The following is a 25,540-nucleotide window of genomic DNA, read 5'->3' as shown; positions in this document are numbered from 1 at the left end:
TAATCACTGAGTCTTTCCTTTCGTCGGACGCTTTGCACAAATGTACCTTATTTATTTATTTATTTATTGGCGTACACAATTGTATGAATTGTATTCCTACCGATCATCATCATCACTGGTCAACAATCCTAGGATTGGTTTGACGCAGCTCTCCACTCAGTTCTCCTATCAGCTAATCTTTTCACAATTCCTACCGATAGAAATAAGTTTTATATGACGACAGGTTGGTGAACAGCTCAGCCTATTGTGCGCGAGCAAAATGATCATGGCACCATCCAAATGTCCCCCAGTCGCTCGGTGAGGCCTAAACGGTGCCATCCGGGTCGATGAGAATGTTTTCCAAATACTGCGGAATTGATCTGAATAATCAAAGTAGGTATGCATCTGATCGCTCTCTGTGAATAACGCTTGGGTGGAATTCGGGAGTCGTCGGCCATATAGGTGGCGGTAACGAGCGCCCCGGATAAACAATTTACTAAGCAAAAATTGATGAAAGAATACTCTTGTAGCAGAGGCGTAACTATGCAGGGGGATGAGGGGATAGATCCCCCCCAAAGCCTCTGAGAAATAAAAAAGTTATTCAAAACTATTGTCTTGTTTTGAACTTTAGTAACAGAATCTGCTTAAAGTTAAATTTTTAGTGCCAAAATGATGAAAAATGTATATCCAGGCATGCCATTTTTTTTATTTTCCCGAAAAAGTAGCCTTGTGAGGGGGGGTTGCCGCCCCAAATCATCCCTTTCCCCCCCACCCCCCAAGCATATGCCTAGTTACGCCGCTGTGTTGTTGGATAGACCACAATAATTCAATTTTATTCCTCTAATTTGCCTAATACTAGGAATTTCTACAGCAGAATGTCGTGAAGTTTTTTAAAACCATTTTAGTAGGTACTCTGTTTCTATCACTGTTTTCTTTTTTGGTACCCCCGATCATTTTTGTGGAAGGCAGATTGTGCGGTTAATAGGCGTAAAGTGTATTGTTTGGTGGTTGATAATTTATTTCGTAATGCTTCGGTATTGATCGACATAATCAAAACAAGTATACGATCGTCCTATCCACTTTTTTGAGTGAAATATTGCTCGGCATTTATCAGTCATCTCGTTGGAGACAACGACACAAGAATTTTACAATAGAAGATTTTCCAGTATATCTCCGAGTGCTTTGTCGGTTTAAAGGCGCGGTGCCGGCTGAGCATCCTAATTTAACGGAAAGATAGGCTGCAACATTCGTAATGATTTGATGTGTCAAATTGGTATTATATATAAATGCTCGCGAGTGCAAATTCTCCATTGCAATTAATGGGAGTAAATGGTCTCTACACTCTTTAGCGCGTTGCGGGCCTTTTTTGAAAACAGATTGAAATGCAACATAAGTGGCAGTATGAATAGAGCTTCTAAAGAGAATAGGAGGATTGGAACCTGCTCTCTTTGCTCACCCTCGAGTGCCAGTCGCTCGGCATTTGTCAGCCATCTGAATGCAGATAACGAGAGTTCAGTCTCCGCATTGGATAAGGCGCACGCACTCCTGGCCCTATGGAGTCACGTGGGTGACCAACGTGTCACGTGGGCGAAGAATATCCGATAAGTCTCCGGCACCCGATGCGAGCATGCGTCACAGTTCTAGTGCACTTGCTGCTTCTCTTATATTAACCCCTTCCACTTCGATTAATTTTCCGAATATTCCGTGCTCCTATTCTCTATTTATTTTTTCTGCGGTTCTCTTGCGAATGGTAGGCAATGAAATGATATTTTGTAATTTGTAATCAATGTGGGACAGTGTAATAAAATGTGATTATTTAACATGGAGGACACAGCTATCGCCACTCGAATAAAATCATTTTAATCTTTCCAATGCATCATGTTTCATAAAACATGCATTATTTATGTATATTATGTATGTTTTTAACATTTTTAAGCTTTCGAAATAATTATATTTTTCTTCTAAATAGTGCTAAAATTATGAAAATCCGATGACGAGATACAGTCGTCATTGCGCGGTTTGGCGTCGAAAGTTCATGACGAGATAGACTCGTCATTACAGCGCGAGGGGTTAAGTGCGCGCTTCTTCCCCCTCTTCGAAAGCGACGACACCTACGGGCGCGGAGGCATAAAAACAAACAAACAATATCCAAGGCTCTCTGGACATGAGTGCGAGATTAATGTGACGGAGGATGACTCAGATCCAATAGCGAAACTCATATCGTGGCTCTCAATACTTATTGGCAGGTATTAGAGCAAACGGTGGGAAATTAATCTCACACTGTGTGCAGATTGAAAGCGCCATGTGGTTGGGCTTATCGGGAGGAAAACTCGGAAAAGTCAATATACTCGCTCTTCCGGAAACAGTATAACAGAATAGCATTTGTTTTGAGTGACTCCTCGCTCTTATGTTCAAACCGGTCCCATTGTATCTGTGCCGAAGCCGTTTGAAAGGCCGTGGGCAGATAGTAAATCGCGTGGAAAAGACATTGTAGTTTCTCACTGCAACACCAATCGTACTTACTGATAACTTCTTCAGGTATAGTCTTAACTCGACCGAGGATAGAATCGACTTTTTATGATGGGTATTTTAATGTGGATGTCATTTTAAAGTATAATATACATCTACATAAAAGGAACATAAATATACATTTCATTCTTGTTAGGCGATTAATCATGCATTATTTTAAATAATTTTTTATTAAAGTTATTTTATTATTTGAAAGAATTTTTCTAATATTTACTTTTAAAGATAGAGAACACTGAGAACATGGAGAAATAAATAAAAGTGCCATCTTCATTACATTTTCCAAAATTGCTGTGAGAAAAAGAAAAACAACCCACCAAATAATAATATAACATTGCCTACAATATAATATTTCCTCTAGCATTTTCATTGGAGACCAAATAAAATACATATCTACTTATGAACAAAAGAGTAATTGACTTCCTTGAATGGCTAGTTGTAGCTAAATGACGAACTAAATAACATTATTTTAGCATCATATTGGCATGTTAACGTACGGAGATGAAAATAAAAGCTGATATGGCGAATGCGTGTAAAATCAGATGGGCACGCACTCACGAAAAAAATTTCAGAAGCGGCGTATGAATGCGATATTTATGGTAAAGTTTTTATCGAGCACGGTTCATTAAAACTCTTATCGAGCTTTATATCGCGATTTCTCCCTGAATACTGCATATTGTCAATAATCTAAACTTACCTAATATCGAATTTCCATTAGGTGTACTTGAATATCGTGATATTATCCGATATTTCGACGCTTCGATCGTCCATGCTTACCTTTTAACGTCTTTCCTCCCCACTCCCTTTTCATCCTCTGAGCGTCTCTCTCGTCTTTCAACGCTTTTTCCGTCTTCAAGTTAAGTGCTCTTCCTTAGAGGAAGATGCTTGCGAGCTACATGAATGTCTTGAGCAATAAATCTCCACCTTCTCTCCCGACACTCTTTGCTGCGTTTTCACCGGGGAAGTCAGATGTCGGCGGACATAGCACAGGGGTAAGGAAACAGATAAAGATCCGTGTCTATTTTTCTCCTACTAGTAGACAATCACCCGGCGAGTTCACTCCTTGTGTAGCGCTGCACACTGGTACTGAAGTGTTTAAGGTCGCGAAACGTGGAGTTTGTTCCTTCAGCGGACTCAACCGTCTCTATACCAAGCTGCTCAATTTGCCTTTACCTGCGGAGCATTGTGTGAGAGGCACACTTGGTTGGCAGAGGTTGCTACTTATAGAGAATATTCCACTTTGTGTGACGTGATATTGCCGATAGAGACTACAATTTTACAATCAGTCTCCTTAGCGTGTGGTGACAACATAATAGCGTAGTTTCCTTCATCAAAGAAAATGAAAGGCATTGATTGCGATTCGTTGCCCATCATTAGTGTATTCATAATATACAAATTATTTGGTTTTAGAAATCCCAGTTTATACGAATGGCAATGGCCAATTTTAACTTCATTTGAAAAAGGCCAGATTGGCACCCATGCGATACCACTCCACGTAACGACACAGGCACCTAGTTTCTATACGAGTAGATAGGAGTGTACATCGTCTGAGATTACCAATGCATGCATGAGGCACAGAGCTCAGGGAAACATCTCTTAATAATCACCTATTAAAACTGCCTAAAGTCGGAAAGTTTCCTTCGTTTGATACGGTATTAATAATCCTTATTTAAGCCAAGCGCTACCTGCTAGTAGCCTGCATCGGAGCGAAGCACATACCCTCGCCCCAAGGTCACCTCACACGGTGACAGCGGGAACCAGAATGACGTCACACGGTGTTTTCCCAGCATTCATACTTAGACGTCGCGTTTTTGCGCGCTTGAAATTTTTGACTTTTTATTTAATCTAAAAGCATGACATGCGTACTCCAGGAGTAATAATCTTTCGATTTCAACAATAAAAAATAATAGGAAACCACCATAGGATAGAAAATTATTAGATTTTACCAATGATCCCTTTGCTATTCTATCATAAAAATTGCAATAATTATTATCGAACTGCAGAGGAATTGGCGTTGCTCAATATTTTGCGATATTCATTTATCTGCCTTTGCAGCGTAACCGCTTGATGTTGACGTTTCTTTTTAACCTGATTATCAGCACGTCGCGTCGCTGAGACTCGCTTTGATATCTCATTTTAAAGCATTTAGCGAACATGGAGCAGCTTTACTCGGTAATTATCCGGTGAGAAAAAGCAAACTGCCAATTAACAAAGATCACGTGACCGATCGTAATTTACATCGCTCCTAAAATTCGACGTGAAATGTAAATATGAATGAAAAAAAATGTCGTGCTATCATATTCCGAGTCAATGATTCTGTGAAATAATAGAGGCATTGTTTACAATTACAATTTGTTCCTTGCACAAGTACCTTACCCAAATACGAAAAAAGAAGTGCAATTTAAGTTTTGTAGAGTAAAATCTATGAAACTCCGGAATATGGAACCATAGCACACAGTAAAAATAACATCAACAGAAGTAGAGTATGACTCTATTAATCGTACACTTAAGACACAGCATAATACAAGTGTTCTTTAATGGTTCTGAATGGTAAACGATCTCATTTTATCAGCTCTTGGATGTAACCATTATAATTTAACGATGAGATTCGGTGTGGCTGGCGGTTGTGAATCATTGAGGCACAGCATTCGTAGGATCTCTTGAAAGCTTCCTTATTTGGCTTCGAAATGTGCAGTCTGTCGGAGAGAATCCATGGAGAGAAAATATAATCATCCCTATAGCATTTGAACATATATATTCCACCCCAACAGCTAATACTATACTAGATTTTTTAATTTACTAGAACATAATTTGCAATTTTTGTAACAGATTCATTTCATATTTTTCTTAGGTTTTCGAATTTCCGAAGCAATAGGGATGTGCGAGTACTCGAAACACTCGAGTCGAGTACTTGGTACTCGACTCGAGTGTTTCGAGTAGTATTACGAATGTCGAGTCGAGTCGAGTAGCTCTGGTTACAGAGCTACCGAGGCCAGTAGGTTCAGAAATCTGCCGACAGGAAGCATGCAGTTGTTACATGTCAAAACTAGACGATGGTTTTAAATATTATTTTTATTTTCGAAAAAGGCTATTCGGGCTTTCAGCCGGGTGGTCTCCCTCCATTCTGCCATTGGCACTGATTTTTATCTCTCTGAGGCTTTGGGGGGGATCTATCCCCTCCTCTCCCCCAATAGTTTACGCCACTGATGCAGAATCAGATTCACCACGGTTAGTTTATTTCATCATTGCATCCGGTAAAGCAGTGTTTACAATCACTTATCGGCATAGTTTTTTATACTAAAATGCGAAGCTTCTATGACATCCTCATTGGTAGTAAACCCACGAAAGAACCATCCGACACCATACAGTTGAGTACTACTTTATTTCCACTGAAAAAATACCACTACCCGTATCCTAGCCAAACGATTTGGAAAATGAAAATACCTAAGCTAGGTATCTTATTAGTTGAGTCATTTGCGATGAATCCAAATTATATCCTCTTTGGTGGTGTATTCAGATGATTATTTTCTGCTTGGAGACTCTATCGTGCTTGATTCAGTCCAGATGCAATACTTAATCTATTTTTGTGTACTCTTCCATCTGTCTATGCTAATTGTTTTGTTGACTCCGTTGCAGATTCTTGCACGAAGGCGTGATTTATGTATATATTTATGTCATTTATTTTGTGCGATAATGAGGACAATAGCAGAAAAATCGCTCTGATTGACAGTGAAATACCTCTGGTTCCATAAGGTTTGTTAAATATAGATATCTACTCGAAAACTATTTAAAGTTTATGCAAACTTAGTGTTGTAACAAAGAGTTAGAATCAAATGATATCTCATGACTCGGTCAAATGCTCCATCTGGTGTCAAATTCTAGTGCAGCTAGGCATAAGATTCACGCATGGATTCACCACTGTAAAGTGGCGATGCAGAGGCTAATGGCTATTGCTCACTCTTCATAATTTTTTCTTTCTTTTTGTTTATTATTCTTCTAGTACTGATGTAAATGGTTTTCGGGAATCTCGCGGCGAAAGCCTACGTTTCAAGCTATCCTTCTAGTTGTTATCAGTAGTTTTGTTCTCAGTAGCACAATGGACTTTATCCCTTGTCATCTTGACGAATAAGAAATCACTATTCAAACAAATCGGTATTGAAACTGGGGTGAAGTTTTATCTGAAGTTAACATATTTTTTTATGTTATCGAATCTATGGGGTAAGGTTCCTCCTATTTATTTGTGGGGGTTTACGAGTTGACTCTGAAATTTACAGCCAATAGTGAGGTTCTTCGTATCTGACAGATAAAAGAGTCTCATTTCTCAAATGTCGGTTTCTGAATTTGTGATAAATACGTCTGCCGTAGTGACTTTGCTTTCGTAGTCCTTGAGCGTTGAGTTTATTTTTGAATTTTCCGATAACATTTACGTAACGGATGCTTTTTATTAGAGAGCTATATCATAAAGGAGCGGAAATTGATGTTGATATTTGAACTGCTTTCTAAAACCATTAATTTTATTTCATTTTCCGGAGGAATCATGTTAAAGGAGATGATTCTGCAGACGTTATTTACGATCCTCCCAGTTAAGTTACAAGAGTAAGATTTGGTAAAGTAAGGTTTGGTAAAGATGAAGATATTGAATCACCTCGGGATGAAATATAAAGTACTTTGAATGCGTGTCCTTTGATTTTTGGTGCAATAGCCAGCTCTGGACGGTCCTCACGAGCAACTGTAATGCAGCCAATTGCATTTAATAACTTAATGTGGGATTTAGGTTCTCATAATAGTGACATGCCTTATGATGCCTCCAAGAAGTGACTCCAATGCTTTACAACGAGATAAATTATGCAGGTTTATTTTCGTTTTCTGGAGGAGAATATTTTGTAAAAGAAAGTAATTTTTGTTTTGAAATAAATTGTATTGTCAATCTGTGCAAAAGACAAGAAGGTACGACACAAGTTCTGGTAGCAAATGTGTGTACCTACCCTCTGCGAGTTGGTTTTGTATCTGTTCCGTTTATCTTATCCCATTCATTTGTTTAAGTGCTTCAATGACATTTTTAGATTGTTGAATGTTTAATTTTATTATGCTTTTTGTTTGCCAAATATTTTTTCAACAATATTATTCAACTATGGATTTCTCATTGAAGGTGCGAATCGTATACCTATTCTTATAATATCCATCATAGGCTAGGCATCAAATATCTTTGGGTGGTGAAATTATTAGTTTAAATTCTGTCGATTGGCTATTAGCAGATGGAGGCAATTCTTTTCTGCTGGTGTGATCTGCTGAATCGTGATGCAGTGTGGGAGAACCCAAGCTTCTTTTCTCCTCTTAACAATATGAAGATTTTTTCCTAGTGTTTTCTCTTATTCCTCAGTACATCCGTCGACGATTACCGTCTTTATTTAGCTTCTCCGCGCAATGAACATGACGCATGAAGTGATAATATCTCCGTCTCAAATTCGGGAGGAAGTTGGTCTTTTTGGACACATTTCCTGAGTGCATTTTATTTTTAGACCCACTCCTTGTCGGAGGCTGGAGCCGCAGAAATATATTTCCCGCTCTTACGCTTCATAGCATTGCCAGCCAGCTCATTTTTCGTATTCCCTTCTCAGTTTTAATTACCTCTAAGGAATGGTGATTTTTATATCGTTAATGAAATCGTAATAAACTTGCATTTGTTTCCCCATCGTACCCGAGTTTCAAGTGCTGGCGATGGAGTCACCACTCATTTTTGAACAAAATTAATGATAAAATCAGTTTCACATGAAACAGGATCGTATCATTTATTTGGCGCTATATTAAAAAGTGAGCACGTTTGGTGCGTATAAAGGAAGTGACGTTAAATATGATGTCAATAATTTTCGTCAGATTACAGTTATTTTTTGAATACCTGGCTATCATTTTTTATCCCTGGATTCATAAAAAATTATCCGGAATTATGTAATGGCAGGACTTCATCGGGAACAGTAAAGTGAGCTATTGCACCACAGAGAGTGCACAAGAAGTTATCTAAGGTATCAGCCGACACGCCTTCATAATCTCGCCGTTTTTTTTCAATGGCTATCTTTCGTTGATCGAGAAAATTGAATTCCATTAACTTTGGTTCAAATCTGCGTCGTATTGTTTCACTTCAGTTGATTGTGAAAATCAGTTGTTTCAGGCTTCATCTGGCGGAATTCTGACATATTGGTAAATCAAAAGTTGCTGGCAATTTTCCACATATAGACACGAAGATAGTAGAAAAGTATATTGAAACAGGTATTGAGTGAAATTAAAGTATTTGTAGAAATTTGCCAATAAGCTTTAATCTATTGATCGCAAGAGGGCGTTGCTGCTCTCCTGACACGGAGGAGCGCCGAATTACTATTTCCACGTCAATTATTTCCCATTCTACCATGCTCCATTTCTCCATAAAATCCCGGTGCGACTGGTTTGCCATTGATAGACTGGAAATGAGGCAAAAGTGATTGGAATTGAAAATTCATGAAGTTGGTGTGGACCCTATTGTTTGCTGGCATTTTAGGAGACATAGTAATGACTAAATCACCTTGTTAGTTAAATACATTTTATTAATGTATTATCTTTACCGCCTTAAGTAAAAAAGCTCCTGAGTGGAATACAACCATTGAAGGGCTACGATGGCATCAAACGAAATGTACTCCTTTTTTGATAAGCCATGTGAATTATTAAAAAAAACTAAGTCAAGCACTAAAATACTGATTGTTAGACAGCCATTCGGTGCTATGCTCTTAAAGAGAGAGGAAATGTATTAAACTTTTGGCGTATGATAAAGTAGTATTATAGATGGTTATATTGCCACAACTTTAGGCATTGGTCTACGACCAGAAATCAACCTTCCATTTCCACGATTCCGTTTGATATAAAGTGAGAATTAACTAAACGGGCAATTGAATCGAAGAATTAATTGAATTTCACATGTATATTCACAACTTCTGTGCTCGCAAGGTTAAATGCACACTATGAATACAGCCCATGATGGATAAAATTTGTGAATTTAGCGGCGATAGACTCTGCAATACGAGTTGTTGATTTTGTACCATGTTCCACTAATTGTATTCTTTTCTCGCTTTTGGAATCTTTGATGTAATCAATAATAAATTTCTGGTTATATTCGTGAAAACCCTTATTATCAATAAACTCAATATTTTCGTATTTTTTTAATGAAAAATACAATTCATATTGCCAGTAGTGTAGCCAGCGGGGACACAAGAGATAAGTGCCCCCCTACCCGAACCAATTTATTAAAGCAGAAAAATATAAGCCTATAAAAGACATTTACTCTACTCCACCAATGTGTTTTAGCAAGACAGCTTGCCGAAGATCCATCATCTGTGTAATTTTAAGTGCCAATTCAGAATATGACGTGTTTACTAGAGATAAAAATGTTGACATTTTCACCAGAGGGGGTGGGTTCCACCCTACTGACCCTCGGGGGATATTACCCCCCTCACACATCTTCCTGGCCACGCCCCTGCATATCGCTCCTGCCTTCATGAATTCCCTTCCTAATAATGTCGTTTTGATGCTAATACGGTAATTCCTGTCTTCGTGCCAGTTCAGAGAGGAATTTGTCCAGATATGTGTATCTTCCTTGGGGACATCATGACCTTCATGGCCCCAGCACGCTTGTAGATTAAAGGTTATTAAACCCTATCCCCCTCCCCCCTCAGTTCCCAGCCTCCTCCTGCGCCCATGCAATCCTATCTCCTGGCGGCAGGCAGCGACTCGACAGCTCACAGGCGCTGACTCCACTCACATCATATACACGCACTCCATCGCCGTCGCGAGCGTAGTGGAGGACGCGTGTTGAAAGAGGCTGCAAATGGTGTTTACGCTTCGTCTCGAAACGCTTTTAAATGCACCACGGGAGAGGGGAGGCGTGGGACGAATTCTTCTTCGGACGAACGCGACGCGTCGCGGGAAACCTGCCTGGGTGGGCGGTCAACCCTGACTCATTCGCCAGCGGTTTCATAACTGGGATTATATCTCAATGAAAAACGATTAATCTTTCTTCAGAAGAGTTCACGGCGAAATGTCGCAAAAATTATTTAAACTGAGTTGAGTTGCTGCCTCAATGTATTATCTGGAGTACTCCATTCCACATTATAACCTCTGAACAGTAGCGTAACTATGGGTGGGTGGGGGGGAATGAGGGGATGTATCCCCCCCCCCCCAAAGCCTCAGAGAAATCAAAAATGTATTTAAAAATCATGTCTGGATTTGATACGTAATAACTGCCTCTGCTAAAAGTTAGATTATAAGCACCAAAATGATGTAAAATGCATTTTCAGGCATGTTATTTTTAAAATATTTCCTGAACTCCCCATTTCCTGGGGAGGTTGCCTCCACTTATTCCCCTCATCCCCCCCAAAACCCCCTCATCCTCCCCAAAGCATATCTCTAGTTGCGCCACTGCCTCTGAATAAGCCAAAGGCGTGTTAATTTCAACATTAAGCGAATTAAATTCCTTTCGATGGGTCGCTTTCCTTTGCGAGAAATTTTTGGGATTTTCAGTGCGGGTCTTGAACCCGGAGAGTTTTGGTTTATGGCCAATCGCTCTTTCCTCTTTTGTCGCCTCTGCAAGCCTCGCTGATCTATCTATGCACTGATGCAAAATATTCGACTGTTAGTCTTCATCACCGCGGGTTCTCCCTTTCCAATTTTAATCTCCCTCATCATTCATTCGATCGGACCTGCATTATTGCAACGTCGTGCCCTCTCCAACTGATTTTCATTTGTTTTATTTACCCTTATTAATTGGATTCAATTCGTTATTTGGGTTTTGATTTTATTTATTTATATTTTAATGTATGTTTTGCTGGGTTGGTGTTTTAGACAGTTTATTTCTTGTTTAAAAGGACGTTGCTATGTGTTGTTGATAAAAAGAAGGGGATTTCCGGAAAGAAATTTTAGGAGAGAAGACGTGTATTAAGAAAGGGTAATTAAGTAAGGGTCCAACGCAGCTCCATATTTTTGCCCTCTTAAATATTAACTTAAACTGCATAAAAATCTATGTATTAATGTCGCATACGCTATTCATAACCTGCAGTGGATATTTCCTCTTTTCTTAATGGCAGAGAGGCAAATCAATTTAGTTTGCCTAGTAATTAAGTTTCATTGGAATGGATATTATATTAGGGGGTGAGAATCCAAGGGGTACAAGTGATTTTTTTCTCAACTGATTGTGAGTTAGGTAAAGTTAATTGTTAGAAGAAATACACACAAATTGGTTGCCAAGGGATACGAGTGCGTCTCTGTTCTGTGCCGACATTGAGTGGAAAATCAAATGCACTACTAAACATCTAATTGATCTCGTTTGTTTTGTATACCTAATTTCTGTACTTAACTCTGTTTAGAAAAAAGAAATCACTTGTAGCACTTGGCTTCTCACCCACTCATATATGGTGGCCTTTTACTGTTCAACTAGAAAAGAAGTTATAATCCTTTCAGGTGGTTATGGCCTATTTTCGCATGAATACTGATGTAAATGTATATTAACTTGATTCAGTCGGAAAACCCGCTTTAGTTTGGGTAAAGAGCCCTTTTGAAGAAAATCACAGTTCATTCTATGTCCTATTGTTATCGACAAGTGCCTAAAAGTGACATTGTACGGCGGTGATGCGCGAGATATGCGCGTCATCACAAAGCGTTTACAATCTTAAAATCCCCCCTTTCACTCGTTGGTCATTAACCCTGCCAACATCATCCGAGGGTCTGTGTACGTTTGGTGCATTTCGATTAATGCGCGCAGTTTGTTTTGCTGACCGTGTTTATCAGGTTATCGCGGGCTCAATGGCGTCATGCAGGAATGCCAAGGACGTCCCTTATCGGCATTGCATCGCCATTGTGGGTGTTTATTATTATAGCTCGGAAGGAGCTTTCACCGGCATGTAGTCGATGGTCATTGAGAGCTCACTATGTGCAATGGATACACTCGGTGATTGAAGATCGCCCACAGCGCGGAGTCACGAACACGTTGCCTTTTCCTGAAAACGTGATACGTGCTCTTCTTGATATTCTTTACGAGAGATGTTCTGAAACGTCAGTATTTCCATGGCATTCTTCTTGGATACCACATTTATTACCAAGTAAGCATTTATAGGCATTAAAAACCATTCCCAGAATAATGAAGACTATCCATAGGATAGTGATGTCGTCCTTAAAAAACTGATAAATGGTTGGTTATCATATTGACATGTTGATGAAGTCTTCTCGGGAAATCAGCCGGGTCAGGATTGACATAGCTGCTAACGTTTCAATGGCTCTCTCTGCCATCGTCTTCAGGGCGAATGATGGACCTGGTTAGTGCCGGGCTTATATACACATTTGGGGCGGTCAAGTCGTCCGCGATTGGTCAGTTTTAGGCATCTGCAGAGCTGCAATCATTTGGACCCGAAGACGGGAGCTGGAACGCGCCCGAAACTGTCGTCCACAAAATATGAGTCAACGCGGAATGAATCCGAAAAACAATAACAACTCACCGCGGAAGCCTCCGTAATAATCCTAAGATTGGTTTGACGCAGCTCTCCATTACTCCCTCCTCTCCGCTAGCCTTTTCATACCCACGTATTTCTTCTCTTTTACATCCTTTTAATTATAAAAAAGTTGGCATATAATGAGAAAAAATAAAGCTTGTCTCCCAGCTGTAAAGACATGTGAGTAAAAGGCTAATTAGATCTAAATTAGATCTCAGAATGCCATATGGTTTAGGTGCTCCAAATGAGGCTTTCAATTTGCGCCAATCCTTGCTGCTTTCAATTGAGCGTGGATCAATTCCATTGAGCGTAAATCGATGTGTGATGAGTCGAAAAAAAAGAAGATTAATTTTCCCTAAAGCTAGCGAATACCGTTCCAAATCGAGATTATCCACAGCCTACGCTGGAAATGGCTGAAGAAGGTATTGATTGAAAATGAAATTGCCGTCTAATTGTCGTTTTACCTTTAATCATATTTACATCTGATTTTGCAAAATTTCCAATGTGAAAGCAGAAAATTCCAAATGAAGCTTTTATGGTAATTTCGAAGTAGGAACATAACGTTTTGCATTCCGTTGCTTCGGTACAGCCTCATCCTATATGCAATATCCTCATTCATCGGATAATCGTATACTTGCTGGGAGAAATATTCATGGTAATTTTGGGCAAGTGGTTGAATCATATAATTGAATCATTCAATATTTCATTAGGCTTGTTGTGTCATTTACCTTCAAGTCTCTTTCACCTTCAGTATTCCAAGTTGATGTTTGCCGCAGTCGGTTCTCACCTGCTCTAAGCTTTCCTCACATTATATTCTGAGCTGAGATGTTAATATTCACCTCCGTAACAAAAAAAACACGCCGACTCATCATTACTCTGCGCCCTCTGGCACATGACAATTTCAAATGGAAAAGCGAGTGCGAATAAGAAATAAGGCAAGTGAATTTGTATTGTAAGTTTGGATAGAAGCATCGTTCGACCTTTTGTATATGCTGAGATAGCGAGAGGAGGCAATTCTGTTTCGAAATACGAGGATCGCAGTTGTAAGAGGGCTTCTTAGTGGGCCACAATGAGTGGCTATCGAAGGGGGAATGACGATGACGAGGGATTCACGGAGACTGGGGTGAGCTGTGCAATGTTTAATTGGTGCCAACGGCCGATCTGTTGGATAATGCTCGGGCAGGGCCGGAACTAGAAGTCCTGTCAATGGGTCAAAGAATAGTTTGCCACCCTCTCCCTCCCCTGATCCCCCTTACTCCATCCCCTACCACTAAAATATAATGCATGTAAGCTATTTTTTTGAGATGCGGTTGTTGAAGTCACACACCGTATGTTACTAAGAAGTTTTATAAGTATAATAGTTTAATGATATATAAAGTAATAATTATTGTTAGATAATTTAATAAGAAAAATTAAATAACTTTTAAAAATAAACTTTTCAAAATTTGCCGCCACCTTGAAATCTGCCGCCCGGGGCACTTGCCCCCTCTGCCCCGCCCAGGATCCGGACCTGTGCTCTGGGAAAGGGTATTTAAATTATTTATGCATGGTACGGAAGGATGGAGTTACCAAAGAATTAGGAAGAAATCAACACGAAGCATCTCAGGCTTTCCCGTCGAGTCGATATTAGGAAGTGTCTCTCTTTCTGTCGGCACTTGAGAGAGCTAGATAATTTCCGGATATCGCATGAATTAAAAAAATTGTGGACTGTATTAAAGAAATGGCCTAGTGCAATGGGTGACTTACCCCGAAGCGAAAGGCTCCCTCTTCTAAACCTTGGTTGCTTGAGGGTTAGATGCTATCCGCAGCATGGTGACTATCTTGGGTTCGTTGCCTCTTGAACCCAGGAATATTCGTAAACAAATAAAATTACCGACAGGTGTCGGGAGAAAGGCGCAAATCCCTCACTGACCTATTTTGTCCATAGAAACAAAACCCTCTTGTCGCGCGAATACCAAACAGGAGGAGTTTTCGAATTTCACACCGGGTCGAATCCTTACTACGTTGCGATGGCGTAGGACCCTTTGAACTCACAACCAGTGGGATACAACACAAATGGCATCCGTAAGTATTAAAATTTACAAGAAAAAATAAAAGCAATAGTGACACGTTATGAAATATTCTTCGATAAAACCTTAAATTATCCTAGCAACAAACTTTTTCAATATGCTCGTAATGTCTAACTCTAATGTTCCTATTTGAATGATTCCACAATTACCCCTTATTCTTTTTCCTATGGTGTCAGATCTGGTGCTGTAAAGATATACTGCCTCATTGAATGGTGATGTGTACATCTTTAACTATAATCTAGACTCTTGGTTTTGAGATTTAAGAGATTTGGAAATAAAAATATTATTCTGTAATATATCTTTTCAAATTCTGTTTTTTTTCTCGTCTACCTTACGTCCTACGTCCTTTAAACAAGCGAATGCGGTGTAATCCACCTACTAGTTATTCATCCGCAGATACCCACATCCACCTTCTTCACTTCCAAATGTTATCCTGTGTTTGGGACCTTACGCCCACTGCAGGTATTTGGCAAAACACAGCTGGAGAGAGATGCCTCGTAACTTTTGCGGGCACATGTTCAAACGACCTAAAAGCAAGTTAACGCGAGCTGTCGTGCATTCATCCCATTCGTAATGAAATAAATTATTTGCCCGCTAAAAAAAGGTGACGCAAGATGTTTGGGCGGGGATGTACGTGTCTCAAAGGAAACATTTTGAGCCCATCCCATTCCTCGCGTGCTAGAATGCATGAATCCTCCACCAACACAAAGGTAATGAGCGTGTGAATAAATGGTGTGAAGGGGTTGACTGTGGTTTTCAGAAGTGCCGTTGGTCGGAGTGTTGTGAGTTTTGCGATGAATTCGGGGCATGTGGTATGAGGGTGCTCCATGGAGACCGGAGCCTCTGTGGAAACGATTGAGATTCGTAAAGCACTCATTTGCAGTGGCGCAGCAAGGGGTGGTTTTGGGGGATAACACCCTCCCCCCCCCCCCCAGAGCTCAGAGAAATTTTTAAGTTTAGTCGATTCTACTTAATTGGATTGATATTACTAATAGAGTAGTGTAAGGATGAATAAAATATCCCTCAGAAAGCCGTAAAAATCACCATTTTGAACTATTTATCTTTAAAATTCCGCAATAGGGTGGTTCATCAAAGAAATCGAAAGGTATTGATTGCGATTCGTTACCCTACACTAGTGTATTCATAATATACAAATTATTTGGTTTTAGAAATCTCAGTTTAGACGAATGGCAATGGTCAATTTTTACCGCAATTGAAAAAGGTCAGATTGGCGCCCATGCGATGGCACTCCACGTGACGTCACAGGGACCTAGTTTCTATACGAGTAGATAGGAGTTTTACATCTTCTGAGATTACCAATGCATGCATGAGGCACAGAGCTCAGGGAAACATCTCTAAATAATCGCCCATTAAAAATTACCTAAGTTCGGAAAGTTTCCTTCGTTTGATAGAGTAATAATAATCCTTATTTAAGCCAAGCTAGCAGCCTGCACCTGCTAGCAGCCTGCATCGCAGCGGCGCACACATCTTCGCCCCAAGGCCACCTCACACGACGGTAGCGGGAACCAGAATGACGTCACACGGGCTTTTCCCAGCATTCATGCTTAGCCGTCGCGTTTTCGCGCGCTTGAAATTTTTCTCTTTTCATTTAATCGCGAAAATAGATATCGTCATTCAAAAATCTAAATGCGTTAAATGCGTACTCTAGGAGTAATAATCTTTCGATTCAGGCAATAAAAAAATAATAGGAAACCACCCTATTCGGGGCATGTGGTATGAGGATGCACCATGGAGACCGGAGCGTCTGTAGAAACGATTGAGATTCGTAAAGCACTCATTTGTACCATTCTTGTGGTAATAATCCTCGCCGCCGTATACGCCACCATTAGTCGTTCATCTAGCGTCGGTTAAACCGGTTTCGGGTTTTGGGGAATAATGGGCGGGCGGGCCCATTGGGGTCGCCGAGGCCTCGTTCATTTTTGAAGAAGTCATTGGCAAATCACAATTCGTTTTCGCCTCTCGCCTCCCAGAGTGACCTCTGAAATTGAAAATTAAAGGGAATCGTCTCCGTAAATGGATACTGAAACGACTCGCCGTCCGGTCTTCTTTTGTGCTGCCGCCGGGCCGGAGCGGAGGAACTCAGTTTTTAAAACACGCATTTAAAGGACACGCCTCCCAGAGAAATGGCCATAACTTGGAACATATGTCACTTTGTCGCTTCTTTAAACGCATAATATTTGACTTTTAACTAGAGGCGTGCTACGCTACTACGAAAGGTATCTATTATTGTTTATTTGAATCATCATCCATTACTCCAGAGACGTAATGCAATGAATGCAATGCCGTGTGTTCCAGCAAGCGTCACAAAACACTCAGCGACCAACTCCCTTATGTCTTCTTCCACTAGTCATTAGCAAAGGTAAAAATGGGCCTTTATAATTATTTCGTAACTTCCAAGGTTTCTACGATAAAGTTGGTTACGAAATATTACATTGAACATCAAAGGTTTACGGAGAATGGGACGGCAGTAACAGTCAATTTATAATGGTCGTTAATTCCGACCCATTTATAGTTATTCCGTGGCCAAAATTCGTGGCCAGTTTTTCTAACATGGATGATGTAAGAAATTCTTTTCTCTGTTCATTTAAAACATGCGCATATAGTTTAGTATACTTCCTGCATCTCATTGAAGATACTGTTTAATCCATCAGTAACTTGTAAATATCTACATCTACATAATACCCTGCGAGCCACCTCTAGGGTGTTTGGCAGGGGGTGATCAATCACCAGCATACAGCATGCAATTGGACTCCCACATGCACACCACACCGTCCAAAAAACGTCACGCATACTAACAAATTATACTACCATATGCTGTCAAAGAAATAATAATAAAATTAAGAAACATGCATTAAGTTTTACATAGGTTAGTAGGCTACACTACAAGTCGTCTAATCTATTTATAAGTTCTATCGCTGCCGATATAATCTCTTATTGATCGCGGAAAAAAAGACATTCTGAACCTGTCTGTTCTACAATCTATCCCTCTTATTTTATTTGTATGATCTGATCTTCCATAGTATGTTGGCGTCCGTAAGACATGGTTAACTTCGTTAGAAAAGACACTGCTCTTGAATATATCTAAAAGGTTTAGTCTATTTTTCAATCTACGGTCTGACATAGATTCCCATCCGAGTTTATCTAAGAGGTCAGTTACGCGAACAAGACTATCGCAACGACCTTTCACAAACCTGACTCCTCTTCCCTGCACGCGTTCTAACTCTGTTATTAAACCTTTTTCATGAGGGTCCCAAACACAGGCAGCGTATTCTAAATGTAGTCTAACGAGGGAAAAGTAGCTAATTCCTCTCACTTTGTCGTCGCACTTTCGTAATATTCTTTTGACAAAACCCATTTTACAATTAGCTTGACCGGTTATGTCCCGAATATGTTTATTCCACGATAGATCATTATTGAGTCTAACTCCGAGATATTTCACGGATTCAACAGTCTCTAATTGGGTACCCCGAATTATATAGATACGTTGTAGGGAGTTATTCTTCTTCCAGAAATTCATTGCTACGCATTTTTTCAAATTTAATTCTAACTGCAATGCATCGCACCACGCTTGGATAGCAGCAAGGTCGTTCATTAGTTTATCCCTATCTTTACAGGAACGGATAAATATAACTTCAAAAAGGAATTGACGCCAAGAATTATTTTCGGTTCACGCAATGTACTCCCGACTAAGAATATCTCTATGTTAAGGTACAAGTTAGCAAATCAGCGCATGACTTACACCTAGATGACCGGGCGACACCTACCGACGGCTTGTACCTACGAAAGACAGTAGGTTTTACGAACGGTGAAGACCATTTCCTTCCGTTAGCAAAGTGAATCATGAAAGTGAAAACCTAATTCAAGAATCTGGGGTTGTACGAGTATAAGAAAACAAGTCTTTCGATGGTCTTTAAAATTGTCATTTGTAGCAAGATTTATTTATATAATTTTATGGGGACTAATTTCAATCCCTATTATTTTCGTTTCGATGGAAATATGAATGTGTTCGCATCGTTTCCTCCCGCTTGCCTCGCCCACTGACTCTCCGCGGAACCGGAGTTGACCGCGCGCTCTCGAAATAACTTTCGAACCGAAATTCGGGCTCGTTAGTATGCGCCTAATTTTCTTTAGATTCGAAATTTAGGACGTATTACAATGGCGAGATAAAATAACTACCGTGGAGGAACTCAGCGGCATTACTTGGAAACTTTTATCGTTATTTCAGAAACAGTCGAAGGTGCTCGTTTCACGGGTAATTTGCTCAACATTGACCCCTGACATGCCTATAATATAAACGTGCGAGTGCAGAAATAAAACATAAATGCCGTGTTATTATTATCAAAGTATTCCACCAATTAAGGTAGGTTTCCACTCCCATTATGACTTCCCTCTTAAATTCAAAATAAGGCCTTCTCGTAAGGTAGGTTGAACAAATCCTATTCTTTTCCATCCTCTCACATTCTCCCCTATAACACTGTTTTCAACATCTCCTCCCCGCTAAGTACTCGCTCCATCCATACCTTCTGTCTCCTCCGTATCTTATCGAGAAGCTGACTCTCCTCACCCACCATGTCCAGCACTTCGTCGTTCCTCCTCCTCTCCGTCCACTTCACCTTCTCCATTCTTCGCCACACCCACATCTCGAATGCCTCCAGTCTTCTCTCGTCTTTCTTCCCAAGTGTCCACGTTTCCGCACCAAAAAGCGCTACACTCCACATTAGACTCTTCACTCACGTTTTTTTTAACTCTTGCATAACGATCCTCACGTGAACTCTCTCCCGTTTATGATTTCCTCCTTTGCTAACGCAATTCTCTTCCTTATGTCCTTACTGCTGTACCCGCTTTCCTCTAATTATTATTATAGTATTCTACCGATTAAGGTAGGTTTCCATGGAGTACTACTAATGTGCTGCCCAAATATTGCAATTACTCTACCTGCTCAAGTTTCTCCCCACCTACTTTTATCTTGAGTCCATGTTGAAAATAGTTGGAGTCTTCCTAGAAAAAAAATGTTTAGAGTTTTTAGCCATTTTTTTCGGTTTCAACCCACTGTGGACCGGTGGGCTATTTAATCGTTTTTTTTTTATTTTCCTGGATCATCATCGATAGCGCGCCCCGGACTCGATTATTTGTGTGGGCACACACACTCACATTCGTACACTCAGACGAATCCTTTCTGTGGCGCACCTCAGCGCCCCCCCCCCTTTCCACGCACCCCTCCCCCTTCTCCCCCCCCCGCCTCCTCCTCTTCCGAATGTTTGGATCCCACTCCAGCTCACACTGACAAATAGAGTTGGCAACGTCGCACACCCCGTTGCTTTACGGAAGAAGGAGGAGGAATGGGGCGGGGAGGTGTGTCTCTCTTTCTCTCCCCCCTCCCCCCACACCACACACACTTTCCTCCAGCGATACGCACGCACGAGGCGAACGCTCGTTACACGCACTCGCTCATACCCCGCACGCAAGCACGCCTCCCGTGCGCGCTTCCTGTGCTCTCTTGCTCTCGTGCTTGCTGCCCAGCAGGGACGTCTCATGTTGTGGCACGGCGGAATCAAAAGGAGCTCCTTCCCCTATCAGTTCACCTTCTTCCTCTTTCACGTGCGCCATCGAGAACACTCAAATACAGCGAGATCTCGATAATAGGGTACTTTCCTTCATCAAAGAAAACGAAATGCATTGATTGCGATTCGTTACCCACCATTACTGTATTCATAATATACGAATTATATGGTTTTGCAAGTCACAGTTTAGACGAATGGCAATGGTCAATTTTAACCGCATTTGAAAAAGGCCAGATTGATGCCCATGCGATGCCACTCCACGTGACGTCACAGGGTCCTAGTCTTTATACGAGTAGATAGGAGTTTTAAATCGTCTTAGATTACCAATGCATGCATGAGGCACAGAGCTCAGGGAAACATCTCTCAATAATCACCCATAAAAATTACCTAAGTTCGGAATGTTTCCTTCGTTTAATAGGGTAATAATAATCCTTGTTTAAGCCAAGCGCTACCTGCTATCACGGTACTCTGCTACCCGCCAGCAGCCTGCGTCATATCAGCGCTCAAAGCCTCGCCCCAAGGTCACCTCACAGGGCGACAGCTGGAACCAGAAATACGTCACACGGACTTTTCCCAGCATTCATAACTTAGCCGTCGCGTTTTCGCGAGATTGAAATTTTTCACTTTTCATTTAATCGCGAAAAATAGGTATCGTCATTAAAATATCTAGAAGCGTGAAATGCGTACTTAAGGAGTAATAATCTTTCGATTTAGGTAATAAAAAATAATAGGAAACCACCCTATTCGACACGTATGCAGCCGTGCCTTAGCTGGATTATTGGAGGCGTACCGGAAACTAGTACAGTGTACAAAAAGTTTTTTAAGGTATAATTTTGCAATAAAATACCCACGCATAGCGGCCCCAAGTCTCCCTACTGCTTAGGGAGTGAGTGAAGATAGATAACCAAATTAATATTTACGATTATGATCGATAAAGCCATAATAACACTGTAACACAATTGTGACTGTGCAAAGAACTTTTCTTATTCCGATTCACTGGGTCTCGTAACCAAAACGACATGCAAATTATGAACTGAAGAAAGCCTTCATGCACGATAGTGAAATAAATACTCACTATGTATTGAAAAATCTTTTATTTAAAAATGACGAAATTATATTAGACGAAGGGAGGTCGCCATACCTGCACGCCGGCTTACTGGACGTGTCGGATTCCTGCAAGGCCGAATTGCAGAGTACCACTGTATCCACCACTGTATACCCAAGTATCACTGTACCTTGATTTTTCCGCGGTGCTCGCCGCTGCTTTTATTCCTTGGCACCAACCATGGGATAGTCTGCGCAACGGTTTGGTCTTGGTCGCGGCTATACTCTGTTCATTTTATCTCTGCGGGTGAGCTGGTGTGGCCAAAGCAAGTGGAGATGAGGGGAGGGAAAGTTTCTCGACTCGTGACTTTGCCTTTGCCAATCAGCAAACAGTAGGCGTGGCCTCAGTGAGTCGATCTCAGACCTCCGCCGAGTGAACATCGTGAATCTGCTTGCAAAACCTCACGCGTTCTCCTTGTATGACTAAGTATGCCTTCCACCAACGGTGCCTCATCGCGGTAGCTGACAATGTCATGGGCGTCTTTTAAAGGATTATCCCCAATGCCCTCCAAATGAGTAGACATATTGTCTCGGCGCCGGGGCCAAAATAATTGTGGCCAGCTATGACACATGTTTTCAGTGACAAAGATGGGCGGCAATGTACATTTGGCAACGTCATGTTAGCTCCTCCTCTCTCTCTCGGTACTCCCCCTCCCCTATCAGCGGAGCCATCCGAGAGTGCCCGTGCTGTCACGAAAGCTCACCCGCAGACATAAAGTGAACGGACTATAGACTTTTCCGGCACTAGAATTCGTCCGAAGTTGATGGCGAGGGATTTCGTCTCTACCCGCTGTATATTGGTACCGATCATGTCGAGAACATAAGAGCGATAAGCTCCCGCCTCGGTTGTGAATGTCTCCCGCGGGCCGAGGACACACCCACCTAAACGTGTGTGTTGGTTTTTTGGAGTTATTAGTTCCTGGTGGTGAACATTTAAAAAAAATTCTCCTGGCACCAATTTTGTTTAATGAGCATGACATACTCCTCGCATGTGTTTTCAAGGATTACGCGGAATCAAACTTCATTGATTGTATTCAGGAAACGGCGGTTGCTTGTCAGATTTGATAAATTTTGTTAGTTTTTTTCGCTTTCTCTATTTTTCTGCAACTGTTCTTAGTTTTTCATTTTTAATTTTGTGGAATTTTACTGGGATGATAAGAGTATGTGAAGAATTTGAAAGGTAGGATCAAGTATGAATTTTTTGACAACTTTATCTAACACGTATTCAGCGTTAACTGAGGAAACTTCATTGAATTTGTTCAGGAAATGGAGGTTGTTTGACAATTTTTTGACAGTTTGAATTTTGTTAGTTTTTGTCGCTTTCACTATTTTTCTACGGATAATAAACTTTTCATAGTTTTTCATTTTTAAATTTGTGGAATTTTACTGGGATGATAAGAGATTTAACTGTGGATCTGTTATAGTCCCTCACCCCATACGACGATGATGAGCAAATTTGGCTCAAAAGCTAAGCAACGGGGAAAGTCCAGCTTATAAAAACAACTTTTCTGTATCCACACACTTTTATTTACACCAACCATGGTTTCGGTGTAAATAACAGTGTGTGGAAACAAACAAGTGGTTTTCATTAGCTGAATATCAAAGATTTCCACCGTATCACGCCGGACACTGTATCTTTTATTCAACGGGGAAAGGAATTAGTTGGATGTCCCAAACGGAATTCATTTGTGTTATCAAGTCATTATTCCGAGGAAAAGTGGCACCAAAATAGCTGTAATGACATTTTGAACTGCATCTCATAAAGAGATGGGTGCGTGGTTGTCCAAAATAGATCTTTCACCTCCTTGAGAACTGATCTGAAGACAACTGCCGGAAGAGGAATTCGGAAGAAGCGAAGGAAGAATAGAGAGGATGAGTTCGGAGGGGGACCTCTCGCTACTGACCTCTTTCTCGACCCTTGGGTCCGTTTTATCTTTCGTCTTCTTACCCCAGGGGGCGCAAGCAGGGCCTCGCGAGTTCCGCCTCTCATTCAGCGTCCAACGCCTGCCTGCCTCACACTCCCTCCCCCTTGCACTTCCATTCCCTTCGCTTATGCCTCGTTCACATTACGATTGTCCGAGCGATCGTCCCAACGATAGTTGGCCGAACTAGCCGTCTTATTGCATGTCCTGACAATAGTTGACGTAGTTCCGAACGTTGCCACTTTACGATGGTTAGGCGCTGGGAGACCGGAAACGGAAGCGACAAGAGAAAGACGAAAAGCTCGTGAAGCTCTATTTTTTTCATGGATTTGTCCTAGGAAGGAAGAATATGGGCGGAAGAAAAATTATTCGGTAAATAAACGTTGAGTACAGTAATATCTTGTCCCTGCACACCTCAACAGCTTTGCTAACCGTCAATTTCCGATTCACTTTAGATGTCAGCACTAGAGGGCAGCACAGGGTTTAACCATCGTCGTGTGAATGCACGATAATTCCGACAATCGCTGGAACAATCGTAATGTGAATGAGGCATCAGCGTCCAATGCCTGCCTCACACTCCCCTCGCACTTCGATTCCGCTCGCTTATTCCGTCGCCGATAAAGAGGGGACAACTCTTACGTCATTCCCGTCTCTCGACCTCAACGCTCATCGAGAAAGACTGCTACGGGTGCCAACGCAGTATTTTCATTCCCATCGCTATCTACATTGAAACAGACACGGTAAGGAGTGCCCACGTAATCACCACTGAATCGATAAATTCCGAAAGTATCTTTGAACGGTGAATTGCCCCCGTCTTGATGCCTTGAAAAACTTTATTCTTGCCCTTGTGGATGAAGTGATTGAATTTTAAAAAGTCATCATAGCCAGTACACTCACCTCATGAATATGAGCGCGTAGAAGACTTCTATTATTCTGTGTCAGTGTTGATATTACTCCGATGCATATTACATAGAGATGCGTGGTTACTATTCAGATGTATCTCACTCAAACGAACTAAACCCTGTAAATATATAGCTCGTTATGGAGGGTAGGTCAGTTCTTTAAAGAATATGTTTTAATCGTGAAAATACCAATCACTTCAGGGTCGTCTGCTTGAATATAGAGGATTGTTTTAATGCATGTGACTATGGTAACCATGTCATCGCTTAGCCTGTAAGTCATTACCCTTTCGAAGGATATCCTCTAGGATTTTGCCATTCCAGGCTTTGACCCATTGACTGAATTAGACAATATTCAAGGTGGCAGACGGCTGACGACGAATTAAAGAAGCACAGAATAACAGTAAAATGCCGCTATTCTAATGATCTGAATAGTACTTTCTCTTTAACTGTGAATACTCTTTACTATTTTTGTGTATGCCTGTGAGCTGTCTTTCGTGGCAAGGATGAGCGCTCATGCTACTCGCGGCAGCCCGACGGTTCATCGCTCGCATCGCTCCCTATTCCGTGCTATCGTCCCTTGTAAATGCGTTCCCCGAGCATCATTCCCTTTACCGTGCGTCAGATAGATCGGTAAGCCTTTTAAAGTGAGAGTCTATGAGGATTTAAAGCGCTCAGCGTGCATGCGGCGAGCTTGGCGGAACGAAGGATTTGCCGAGGACAAGTCGCTTGTCTTAGTCGGAGCGTGAAAGAGGAAGGAAACCGGTGTTAATCCTCTCTCTCTTGGCGTGGAGAGAAAACTTCCGTTAACATTCCTCCGTATTGGCTCCCAGTACGTAAGATCCCACCTGCCTTCGCCGTAAACCTGCTCCAAATACTACAACCTCTCCGCTAATTGAATTCCCATCGGTTTTCCGTCCCGCGCGACATTTTTCGAATGGCCCGTCACGCTCGTTG

General features: G+C 41.2%; 1 protein-coding gene across 1 annotated transcript in view; it reads left to right on the top strand.

Annotated features, from left to right (window-relative positions):
• The window catches only part of LOC124153381 (inositol-trisphosphate 3-kinase B), a 590,159-nt gene that overhangs the window by 104,868 nt on the left and 459,751 nt on the right, over window positions 1-25,540 (top strand). The window lies entirely within an intron of this gene.

This window comes from Ischnura elegans, chromosome 2 (assembly GCF_921293095.1).
Source record: "Ischnura elegans chromosome 2, ioIscEleg1.1, whole genome shotgun sequence".
NCBI lineage: Eukaryota > Metazoa > Arthropoda > Insecta > Odonata > Coenagrionidae > Ischnura > Ischnura elegans.
Note: the sequence above shows the minus strand (reverse complement) of the source record. Positions and strands in the feature narration are given on the sequence as shown.